This window comes from Danio aesculapii, chromosome 8, assembly GCF_903798145.1.
Source record: "Danio aesculapii chromosome 8, fDanAes4.1, whole genome shotgun sequence".
Classification (NCBI taxonomy): Eukaryota; Metazoa; Chordata; class Actinopteri; order Cypriniformes; family Danionidae; genus Danio; species Danio aesculapii.
In genome coordinates, this window is record NC_079442.1 from 47291275 (window position 1) to 47303489 (window position 12215).

Consider the following 12215-nt stretch of genomic DNA (forward strand, 5'->3'; position numbering starts at 1 on the left):
GCACAGCCTCCTGTTTATCATCAAGGAAAATGATTTATGACTGTGATGGGTCGGGGAACATCATGTAGAGTGTGGCGGCTGTTTTCGAGCTATTAAGACGTAATGCATGAAATCTAAAGGAAAAAAGACGCGCTGGGGATCCCTAATTGAATACAAGGATTGGAGTGGAATTATCCATCATTTAGCGCAGCACCTTTTTAATGTACCCTGGTTTTCTAGCTAAAATGGAAGCGAGTGGGAAGCAAAGAGAGTATTTTAAATGAATGGAAATCAATGAGCTCCACTTATCAGAGCAGAGCTAATCAGCATACGTGTAACACATGCGGGGAACAATTCCTTGCACGCCCCCTCGAAAGGTTTAACTAATGCTGGAGATTAAAAATAGCATGGATGTAGCTCAGAGCGCCTGAATGCATCTTTTCGGCTTCGCACTAAATTAGGTGCGAGGCGAAAGGCAACATCAGGGTCATCCGTCTCAAAGTTAGCTTGTGTCATTAGCAAAGGAGCACATGACAAATAAGTTTCCCGCTGTTCTGCTGTTTTGTGTCGATGCTTTAACAAGACTAGATGTGCAATGGCAATGGGGCATACCAAACGGTTTACACAGTCATCAATTTTAAATAATAGTGTCCTATCGGGGCAGTAAATATGTTTCGTTTCTGTGGCTAAAGGCCAGTCACCCGTCTCCTGCTGACTAGTTATCAGAACAGAGAGATGGCATTGAGAGCACATTGCTTCCCTTAGCAGCAGAGATCATTAGCGACATGGTCTTAATGGATAAACACCCATAAGAATGTGGTAATTCCTTCACCATGACACTTTGCAACCAAGAAGGCTGTCTGTATTCCCTACTGACTTGTATAGCTGCCTTTTATATAATTATATGATCCATTAATACAGCACCTTCCTTTAATTGGGGAAGAAATATTCAATAAAAATGGAGCTCTCACTGAGGTATGGATAGGCTTATCTCAAGGGTATTTTATATCATCTATACAATGGATTTTGAGCATTTTTCCTATTGTTTGTTATTAAATTGGCACAACAGGAGAAAAATAAAACTTTTTTCCAAAAAAAAAAAAAAAAAAAAAAAAAAAGAGGCAGCATGTGAACCTTGGCAATCAATCTCTATGTCTGGCTGAGAAATCAATGAGCAAATTAAACCTTTGAGAGTCATTAGAGGCTAAAGATTTGCAGAGCTGATTCCCTTAATGTTTTCCTCTCACATAACTGTTTAATATCAAGAGCAGATAAGGCTGTTTTCAAAAGCATAGCATGTGTTTGTAACATAGGGAGAGGTTTCTTGATCTTTTTAGCCCTGGCTGTCTGTATAATACTCATTATTTGGACTTTTAACTTTCTTTGTGTTGGTTACTTGACATTCATATACAGTGCAAAACATTGTTTTGGTGAGTTTTTGATTTGTTTCTGGTCCAAATATATACACTTTCTTAATCCAAGATGCATTTTCTATAGGAGTCAAAATTATTGTTTAATTTTCAGAATCAGTAAGTCAAAAAGTAGTGAGTTTTGTTCTTAAAACAAGCAAAATAATCTACCACTGTGAAAGGTGCAGAGTTCCACACAATTCATTCATGTTGTTCCAATACAAGTCAATTAAGTTAATGTATCACATGTAAGTGGATTGAACATAAAACAATTATGTTGTCCCAAAACATACAGTTTAAGTCAGAATTATTAGCCCCCCTTTAAATTTTTTTTTTTTCTTTTTTAAATATTTCCCAAATAATGTTTAACTGACCAAGGAAATTTTCATAGTATGTCTGATAATATTTTTTCTTCTGGGGAAAGTCTCATTTGTTTTAATTCGGCTAGATTAAAAGCAGTTATAATTAATAAAATATATATTTTAAGGTCAAAATTATTAGCCTCTTTAAGCTATATATATTTTTCGATAGTGTACAGAACAAACCATCATTATACATTAACTTGTTTAATTACCCTAACCTGCCTAGTTTACCTAATTAACCTAGTTAAGCCTTTAAATGTCACTTTAAGCTGTATAAGTGTCTTGAAAAATATCAGGTATAGCATTTTTTACAGTAGTGTCAGTAATATAGATGTATTTCAAACCGAAATCTAAAACTACAGTACTTGTCTTACGGCAAATGATTAAGCTTGTTTTAAGGACAACATATCTTATTTTTTACTTATTTTTTCTGAAAACAAACAGAAACTTTTTGTCTTGTTTCTAGTCAAAATATCTAAAAATTCTTAAATCACGAAGCATTTTCTAGACAAGCAAAAAAAAATGGTCTAAATTTAAGAAATAATATGCCAAAATTATTTGAATTTTAAAAGTTTTGTTCTTAAAACATCTACCAGTGGACACTGTAAAACATGCAGGGTTCCACACAATTCATTCATGTTGTCCCAATACAAATCAATTAAGTTAATGTAACAAATGTAAGTAGATTGAACATAAAACATTTATGTTGTCCTCTACCCTCCAAAAAAAGTGCAAAAACAGCAAAAATAGCTTTTTTGTGTGTTGGATCACTTTGGTTTATTAATGTATTTGTCATAAATTAATGCTTTGCAGTAGGGTAAGTAATATAAATGTATTTCAAACCAAAAACTAAAATATTTGTCCTACCCCAATGGTAAATTGTTTTAAAGAAAAATGTCTTAATTTTGATTTACTGTTTTTGACTCTTTCATTGTCCAGAAAAGGCTTCTTGATTTAGGAATATTTATATGTTTGGACTAGAATCAAGACAAAAACTCTAAGCATTATGTTTATGCAGTGTTTCCAGCTTCCCTTTCACATGTCAGAAGTAAAGTCATTTGCAAATGCTGTCATTCACTGCAAAAAATTAAGGGTTCCACACAATTTATGTTGTCCCAATACCAACCAGTTAAGTTACCATAACAAATGTAAGTGGATTGAACATAAAACAATTATGTTGTCCCTAAAATAATTGTTGGAAAAAGAAAAAACCCCAGCAAAAATAGGTTTTTATTGTCCAGAAAATGCTTCTTATTTTAAGAATATTTAGGTATTTGAACTAGAATCAAGACAAAAACTGTAAGCATAATTTTTGCAGTGTTTTGCAGAAGTAAAATCATTTGCAAATTCTGTTCTTCACTGTAAAAAAGGGGGTTTCACTGCAAAAAAAAAAAAGAAAAGAAAAATGCTTTTCTTATAGAGTTTTTGTCTGGTTTCTAGTCCAAATATCTAAAACTTAATTCAAGAAGCATTTTCTAGACAAACCAAAAATATTGTCTTGTCTTAAGAAATTATATGCCAAAATGAAGTGAACTGTTCCCTAAAACAAGCAAAATAATCTACCAATGTACACTGTAAAAAGTGCAGGGATCCACACAATTCAGTCATGTTGGCCCAATACAAATCACTTAAGTTAACTTAACAAATGTAAGTGAATTGAACATAAAACAATCATGTTGTCCCACACAAAACAAACAAACAAAAAAAAAAATAATAAAAAAATAACAGCAAAAATCTTATTTTTAAAGTGAATTGAATCACTTTGGTTTATTAATAAACCCGTATTTGTCATAAATTAAATATTTGTTCAGTCATGTTTCTTACAATATCTTTACGATTGTGTGGAACCCAATACTTTTTAGAGCTGGGTTAGTAAAATAAATGTATTTCAAACCAAAAAAAGTATTTGTCTTACCCCAATGGTACATAATTTTGCTTGTTTTAAAGAAACAAATCTCTTAATTTTGACTTGTTTCATAAAACAAAACAATATTTTCATTGACTAGAAAATGCTTTTTGATTTAAGAATGTTTAGATATTTGGACTAGAATCAAGACAAATACTATAAGCATATTTTTTTTCCTGCTGTGTATCAAGCTTCCATCTCACTATTCATAGGTAAAATCATTGGCTAATTCTGTTTCACACTGTAAAAAAAATGGTTCCACTGGAAAATAAGAAAGAAGCTTTTCTTAGTTTTTGTCTTGTTTCTGGTCCGAATATCTAACACTTATTAAACCAAGAAGCATTTTCTAGACAAGAAAAAAATTTTGTCATGTTTTAATACAGTATTTTAAACAACAAAATCTACAAATGGACACTTAACACTGCAGGGTTCCACAGTGTAGGATCACTTAAGTTCATTAATATACCTGTATTTGTCATAAATTAAACGTGTTCAGTCATGTTTCTTACAATATCTTTTCAATTGTGGGGTAAGTAATATAAATGCGAATTAGTTTGCTTGTTTAAAAAAATAAATAAATAAAACTCTTAATTTTGACATCTTGTTTCATAAAACAAAACAAAACAAAAGGTTTTCATTGTCCAAAAATGCTTCCTAATTGAAGAATATTTTGATATTTGGACTAGAATCAAGACAAAAACTCTATCTTTATGCAGTGTATCCAGCTTCCCTCTCACATTTCAGAAGTAAAATCAATTGCAAATGCTGATATTCACTGGAAAAAAAATTGTGGTTCCATACAATTCATGTTGTCTCAATGCAAATCAATTAAGTTGACAGGTTTTGACAAGATTAAGTTGGATGAAAAGTTGCCCCCCCCCCCCCCCCCCCAAATAAAAAAACCTCAATATTTTATTTGATTTATTTTAAATAAGTAGTATGAACAAGCAGTTAAAATAAATAAAAATATGCTTTTCTCTGTCTTCTCTCTTGCTTATTATACTACTTTGGCATAGTTAGATCTGATGGATACCCAAGATTATTAATTCAATCTAAAACCGAACTTTATAGTTGTGTTACTTATAAGCTGGCTTCAGTTTTGGGGGTGCCCGAGAAAAACTAATTGACATTTGAGGACACTCTTGTCCGTGTTTCTGTGCTTCAGGAGGCCATTAACAGGGTTTTGGACATCAGGATGAGGAGAGAGGGTGAGAGAACGAGGGCTGCCATCTCCCTTGGCAAAAAGACAAGTTGATATTTCAAATGAATGCTGCAGTGTTCCATTACCCTGACATGGAGAGTAATACCCGGGCCGGACTTAGCAGGAGATGATTAAGAAACAAGATGAATGCAGTGAGGGGTTTGAGAAATAATGTAGCAGCGGTAACAAACCAAATAAAGCAAATGTGGCAGACAAGCCACGTTTGGTCCAATTCTTCAGGTACACACAACAATTTGGTGCTAGTGTGTCTAAAGAACAAATCAACACTACAAAAAAAAAAAATAAAAAACATAGGGAGAGCTTTCTTAATCTTTTTAGCCCTGGCTGTCTGTATAATACTCATTATTTGGACTTTTAACTTTCGTTATATTGGTGACTTGACATTCATATACAGTCTAAAACATTGTTTTGGTGAGTTTTTGATTTGTTTCTGGTCCACATTCTTAAACCAAGATGCATTTTCTATATGAGTCAAAATTATTGTTTAATTTTCAGAAGCAGTAAGTCAAAAAGTAGTGAGTTTTGTTTTTAAACGAGCAAAATAATCTACCACTGTGAAAGGTGCAGAGTTCCACACAATTCATTCATGTTGTTCCAATACAAGTCAATTAAGTTAATGTATCACATGTAACTGGATTGAACATAAAACAATTATGTTGTCCCAAAACATACATATTAAGTCAGAATTATTAGCCCCCCTTTAAATTATTTTTTTCTTATTAAATATTTCCCAAATGATGTTTAACAGAGCAAGGAAATTTTCACAGTATGTCTGATAATATTTTTTCTTCTGGGGAAAGTCTCATTTGTTTTATTTCGGCTAGAATAAAATCAGTTATTATTTTTTTTTAAAACATTTTAGGGTCAAAATTATTAGCCCCTTAAAGCTATATCTATATATATATATATATATATTTTTTTTTTCGGTAGTCTACAGAACAAACCATTGTTATACAATAACTCGCCTAATTACCCTAACCTGCCTAGTTAACCTAATTAACCTAGTTAAAAACTTCTTTCTTAAGGTTTCTGTCTTGTTTCTATTTTAAATATATTCAAATTCTTAAATCAAGAAGCATTTTCTAGACAAGTATGAAATGTAGTTTTGTTTTGAGAAATAAGGAATCAAAATTAAGTGAGTTTTTCCTTAAAACAAGCTAATAATCTGCCATTGGAGTACTCTGCATAAAATGCTTTACTTATTATGGTGGCTTGAGAAAGTCAACATACTGTTATACTACATAAACTTACTATTCTTCTGTCGTCTTAGACTATTTTAAGAACGCATCTCCTACTAGAGCGTTTATAATACAACCTCCAAACTATACTGAAGTTGTTATATATTTTCCAACTGATCCGACATAGTTTTCTGAAAATTGTTCTGGAAAATTCGAAAAAGTCCCATTGACTTAACATTGGACCAAACTTTGTGACCTCACAACTTTGCGCTAAACTGTCATATAGACTTAAGGTTGGGCTTATTTAACTACCAATCTGCCAATCACTGATGACCTTTCAACTTACTAGCCACACCCTAGCAACCACTTACGATACCTAGTAACTGTGTCATAGACTTCCATTGTAAAAAACTGTTATTAACTTTACATTGGACATACTAATAACAATTCATGCTAACAGTATACTAATCCATAATAGAAATCAACTAACATACTAATCATACCAGCAACAAGCTAATTCATACAAAATTAATGCTAACAATAAATAACATGTTAGTTTATACTAGAAACATGCAAGCAACATGCTAATCTATACTAGAACCATGCTAATTTATGTTTGCAACTGCCTAGCAAGTACTCAGAACACCTTAGCAACTGCCTAGCAACTCCTTAGCAATCGCCAGCCAACACCGTAGCAACCAGCTAGCAATGCCTTAGCAACCGCCTAGCAACCCCTCAGGACACCCTAGCAACCACATAGCAACACCTTAGCAACAACCTAGAACACCTTATCAACCACCTAGCAACACCTTAGCAACCACCCAGCAATGCCTTAGCAACCACTTACAAACACCTTAGCAATGACCTAGAACACCTAAGCAACACCTTAGCAACCACCTAGCTGCGCCTTGCCAACCATCTAGCAACCACTCAGAACACCCTAGAAACCACCTACCAACATTTAAGCAACAACCTAGAATGCCTTAGCAACCGCCAAGCAACGCCTAAGCAACCACTCAGAGCACCCTAGCAACCACCTAGCAACGACTTAGAACACCTTAGCAACTGCCTAGCAACACCTTAGCAACCACCTAGCAACACCTTAGCAACAACCTAGAACATATTAGTTACAATATCTATATGTTCTTGTCCATGCCAACTGTTTCATTCATTCATTCATTCATTTTCTTTTCAGCTTAGTCTCTTTATTAATCTAGGGTCGCCACAGCAGAATGAACTGCCAACTTATCCAGCACATGTTTTACGCAGCGGATGCCCTTCCAGCCACAACCCAGCATTGGAAAACATCCATACACAATCATTCACACACTTACTCTACGGACAATTTAGCTTAGTCAATTCACCTATACCACATGTCTTTGGACTGTGGGGGAAGCCAGAGCACTCGGAGGAAACATACGTGAACATGGGCAGAACATGCAAACTCTACACAGAAATGCCAACTGACCCAGCCGAGGCTCGAACTAGCAACCTTCTTGCTGTGAGGCAATTGTGCTACCCGCTGTCCACTGTGACACCCACAATTAATCATGCGCGCCAGTATTATTTCTTAAAACAAGACTTGATAAGTCTACACTGTAAAAAATAAATCAGTCAAATTTATAGTAAAAAACAGCAGCTGTGGTTGCCAGTATTTCATTGTTAAAAATACGTTTTTACAGTAAAATACCTTTTCATTAATTTATAAAGGTAATAAGTCTGTATTTTGAAATACCAACATCTACACATCTTTTGTTACACAGATAGACACGTTAACACATACAGTTGAAGTCAGAATTATTAGCCCCCTTTCGATTTTTATTTTATTTTATTTTTTTTTAATATTTCACAAATTGTTTTTCAGAGCAAGGAAATTTTCACAGTATGTTTGATAATATTTTTTCTTCTGGAGAAAGTGTTATTTGTTTTATTTCGGCTAGAATAAAAGCAGTTTTTAATTTTCTAAACACCATTTTAAGGACAAAATTATTAGCCCCTTTAAGCTATATATTTTTTCGGTAGTCTACAGAACAAACCATCGTTATACTGTACAACCTAACCTGCCTAGTTAACCTAATTAACCTAGTTAAGCCTTTAAATGTCACTTTAAGCTGTATAGAAGTGTCTTGAAAAATATCTAGTCAAATATTATTTACTGTCATCATGGCAAAGATAAAATAAAACAGTTATTAGAAATGAGTTATTAAAACTATTATGTTTAGAAATGAGTTGAAAAAAAAAAATTCTCTCCGTTAAACAGAAATTGGGAAAAAATATAAACAGGGGGGCTAATAATTCTGACTTCAACTGTACGTAGGTGGTGATGAGAAAGTTACATAATGAACCAAAGGTCATCAACAACTTTTCCCACAAGCAGAAAACTGTATCAGTGTATAGAAGGTCATTCACACAGCTACTAAACACCAGTATAACATGCATAAAGTCATAAAATAAGCATTGTTTATCAAGGTTAGATGTAACATAAATCTCTAATGTACACAACTGATGGAGAAACAACTAAAAAGATCTAAATAATGTCAACAAAAAGCATAAAAGTGCCATGCAGGGAATTATGGGAAAATCTATTTATAGTTATTCGCCGTATATATAAAAAAAACATACTGCTAATCAGGTTACAGATTTTTACTGTAGCAGTTTTACAGTTGAAATCACGGCCATTTTTTACAGTGTAGAAAATGCTTCTTGATTTAGGAATTGTTCGATATTTAGACTAGAAACAAAACACAAAATCTGAGTATGAAAACATTTTTTGCAGTGTGAGTGAAATAATTTTAGTTTTAAGAGTTCACACTTAGATAATGCTCGACTATGATAGCAGGTTTGGCATGCTGTCCCGGGAGAGAACCCTGAGCTTACAGATAGATGAGCCCAAGGTTCCCGCCTGGTCAATGAGCATTAGGAGGGATATGAGATCAGGAGTGCCACCTTTTGCTATGTATGCGTTAAGTGCTTGTGACTGTATTACGATTCACTTATGTACATGTTTTTAGACAGTGGGAGGAAACCGGAGGACCCGGAGAAAACCCACGCAAACACAGAGAGAACATGCAAACTCCACGCAAGGAGTGCCGACTGGCTCAATTAGAACTTGAACCTGTGGCCTTCTTACTGCGAGGCAGCAGTGCTAACCACTGAGCCACCGTGTTGCCCAATCATGAAAGAGGAGGAGGGAGAAGGGAAGGATGGGGGGGGGTCGTTCCAAAAACGAAGATAAGGAATGAAGCAAGATATTTATAGTAGTTTTAGAATGATCTGATAGGCTAGCTAATGATTAGCAATGAGGATCAGCTGTAGTCAATCATATCACGTGCTCCTCTCGAAATTAGTTTGTAAAAATTCACTTAAAATAAATGTATTTTACTTAACCGACTGGCTGATCATTTATCTTGTTTTAAGTGGAAAAACTGATTTATTTTTCCTGAAAACAAAACCATATTCAAGTCTTTTTTTGATTTAAGAGATTGTCAATATTTGATACTACGCTAGAAACAAGACAACAAAAATTATTTGTATTTATTTTTGCACTGAAGCAATAGAAAATGGAGAAACCTTCAGATGAAGAAAAGGCAAAAGGTTAATCATAATTGTGCATTTATTTAATCTGTCTGTTGATTAAGTTTAGCACATTTAATTCTATCAAATGTTTTAATGAATGCACCATCCTTTAATTGCATAACCTGATCTATGCCATCGATATTAAAGTGATTAGTTAAACAGCAAATCATGCAATTAAAATAATGAACATTATTTTTTAATCGATTGAAAAGCCTCGTTTAAACTTTGAAGGCTGTTGTCTTCTTGCTAGATTAACTTTCACTGCAGCTTCAATTCCCTGCACACAGAATGAGCTACAGTCCCAACACTTTCCAGTGAGGTCTATTAATGCTTCCTTTTTTTCAGGCTTTCAATCTATAGGGACCGCTCCATTCCCAATGGGCTCCCTTCACAAGGAGTTTGCTGTGCTTTTTTGTAATGTGTTTTTCCTCTCAGTATCCTGTGATTAAGGACATAACTAAACCTTAATTTGTGTCTTGTGTGCATCCGATCACTAGGAAAATGGGTCTGATTGAAAAAAAATAGAGCAGGGCAAGCACTAGTAAAGGTGAGGTTATAGGATCAAATCCCAGAGGTTTGTTTTTTACCTCTAGTGGGGGAATTAGGTATTAAACATATCATGTTATTAAATATCTAAAGGAGCTGTTGATGTGGAATTAAACCAAATTTTGGTAAAAGCCCAAACAATACAAACATAAATAAATAAATACATATCTAATAAATGGGTTGTGTGTAATGAGAAGTAAATGACACAAGGAGGAAGTATTGAACTACTGAAATGTATTTAATACTTTATATAGAAGTCTTTTTTGGTGACGGCAGCTTAAAGACACCTCTTATATGGAGAATGAAGTCACATGCACTGCTCAGGCTTCAGACTTCAAAATCTTGATGGTTCTGTGGGTCTCGTCTATCAAATCTGTTCTTTAATGTGTATTTTATATTGAATTCAAGTCAGGTGATTGGTTGGGCCATTTTACAGCTTGATTTTCTTACTCTAAAAGCATTTGAGAGTTTCCTTGGCGTGTTTTGGATCATTGTCTTGCTGAAATGTCCACCCTTGTTTCATCTTCATCCTCCTGCTAATGTAGATGTTGGACTGAAGCAGCTAATATTCATTTACAATGATGAATAGAAGAGGGTTGCTGAAGAATTGCTGAGAGATTTCAGCTGCTGTCTGGGCTTTCACTGCCCTTCTACACCTCCCTTTTTCATGTGTTCAAATTTTATTTCCTGTGTCATTTTATTTTATTTCACAACTTCATTTGTAAACTAATTAGTTTAGTTTTATTTGCATATACAGCTGAAGTCAGAATTATTAGCCCCCCTTTGAATATTTTAAATGTTTCCCAAATAATGTTTATCAGAGCAAGGAAATTATCACAGTATGTCTGATAATATTTTTTCTTCTGTCTGATTTATTTAAAAAAAAATTTAATTACCCTAACTTGCCTAGTTTACCTAATTAACCTAGTTAAGGCTTTAAATGTATAGAAGTGTCTTGGAAAATATCTAGTCAAATATTATTTACTGTCATCATGGCAAAGATAAAATGAATCAGTTGTTAGCCATGAGTTATTAAAACTAATATGTTTAGAAATGTGTTGATGAAATATTCTCTTTGTTAAACAAAAATGGGGAAAAAAATAAACAGGGGGGCTAATAATTCAGGGGGGCTAATAATTCTGACTTCAACAGTATATGATTTCTTTGGTACCGACATCCGGTAAATATTTCAAATCAACAGCAGCTTTAGAAATATATTCAATATTTACTTCCCCCACTGTAAATGTGATTTTTAATTTAGTGAAACAGGATATCCAGTGCCACGAAAGAATAAGAGTTGATTTCATCCACCAGGGACTGATGGGGTGGTTTTAAAGTGGGTGTTTCACAGCAGATTGAGTTGTGAATGTGAGTTTTAAGTGGGATGTGAAGGACTGGCCTGCTGAAACACTCACTTTTGAGAAGGATTTCGAGGCGTGAAGGTCAGGTTCCCTCTCCAGAGCATCTCTGCTTATCCCTGATGAAAAATGACTCTTTTAAACCCGCCATTGTTTATTTTGTAATTGAACCATCTGCATTACCTACAGGGGCTAAAATCACTTTAAAGCACGTAATTAATTAAATACTTAGTGCATTTTACTTAAATGTTATGATAACAAACATTTTTAATAATAATAATAATAATAATAATAATAATAATTGTAAATAGTTTATAATAATAAAAATAATAATAATAATTGTTAATGGTTTATAATAATAATAATAATAATAAAAATGTGTGTTGAAATAATAATAATAATAATAATAATAATAATAATAATGTTAATTGTTAATATTAATAATTGTTGATAATAATACTAATAATTTGTGTTAATATAATAATAATGATGATGATGATGATTTTTAACTTTAATAGTTGTTGATAATAATAATAATAATAATAATAATTTGTGTTAGTATAATAATAATATTTAATAATAATAATAATAATAATAATAATAATAATAATAATAATAACAATAATAATAATAATAATTGTAAATTGTTTATAATAATAATAATAATAATAAAAATGTG

At 33.1% G+C, this 12215-nt stretch overlaps 1 protein-coding gene across 1 annotated transcript in view; it reads right to left on the minus strand.

Moving 5' to 3' along the window:
* Window positions 1–12215, minus strand: part of lrrtm4l2 (leucine rich repeat transmembrane neuronal 4 like 2) — a 123806-nt gene that overhangs the window by 46845 nt on the left and 64746 nt on the right. The gene's annotated exons all lie outside the window — the stretch shown is intronic.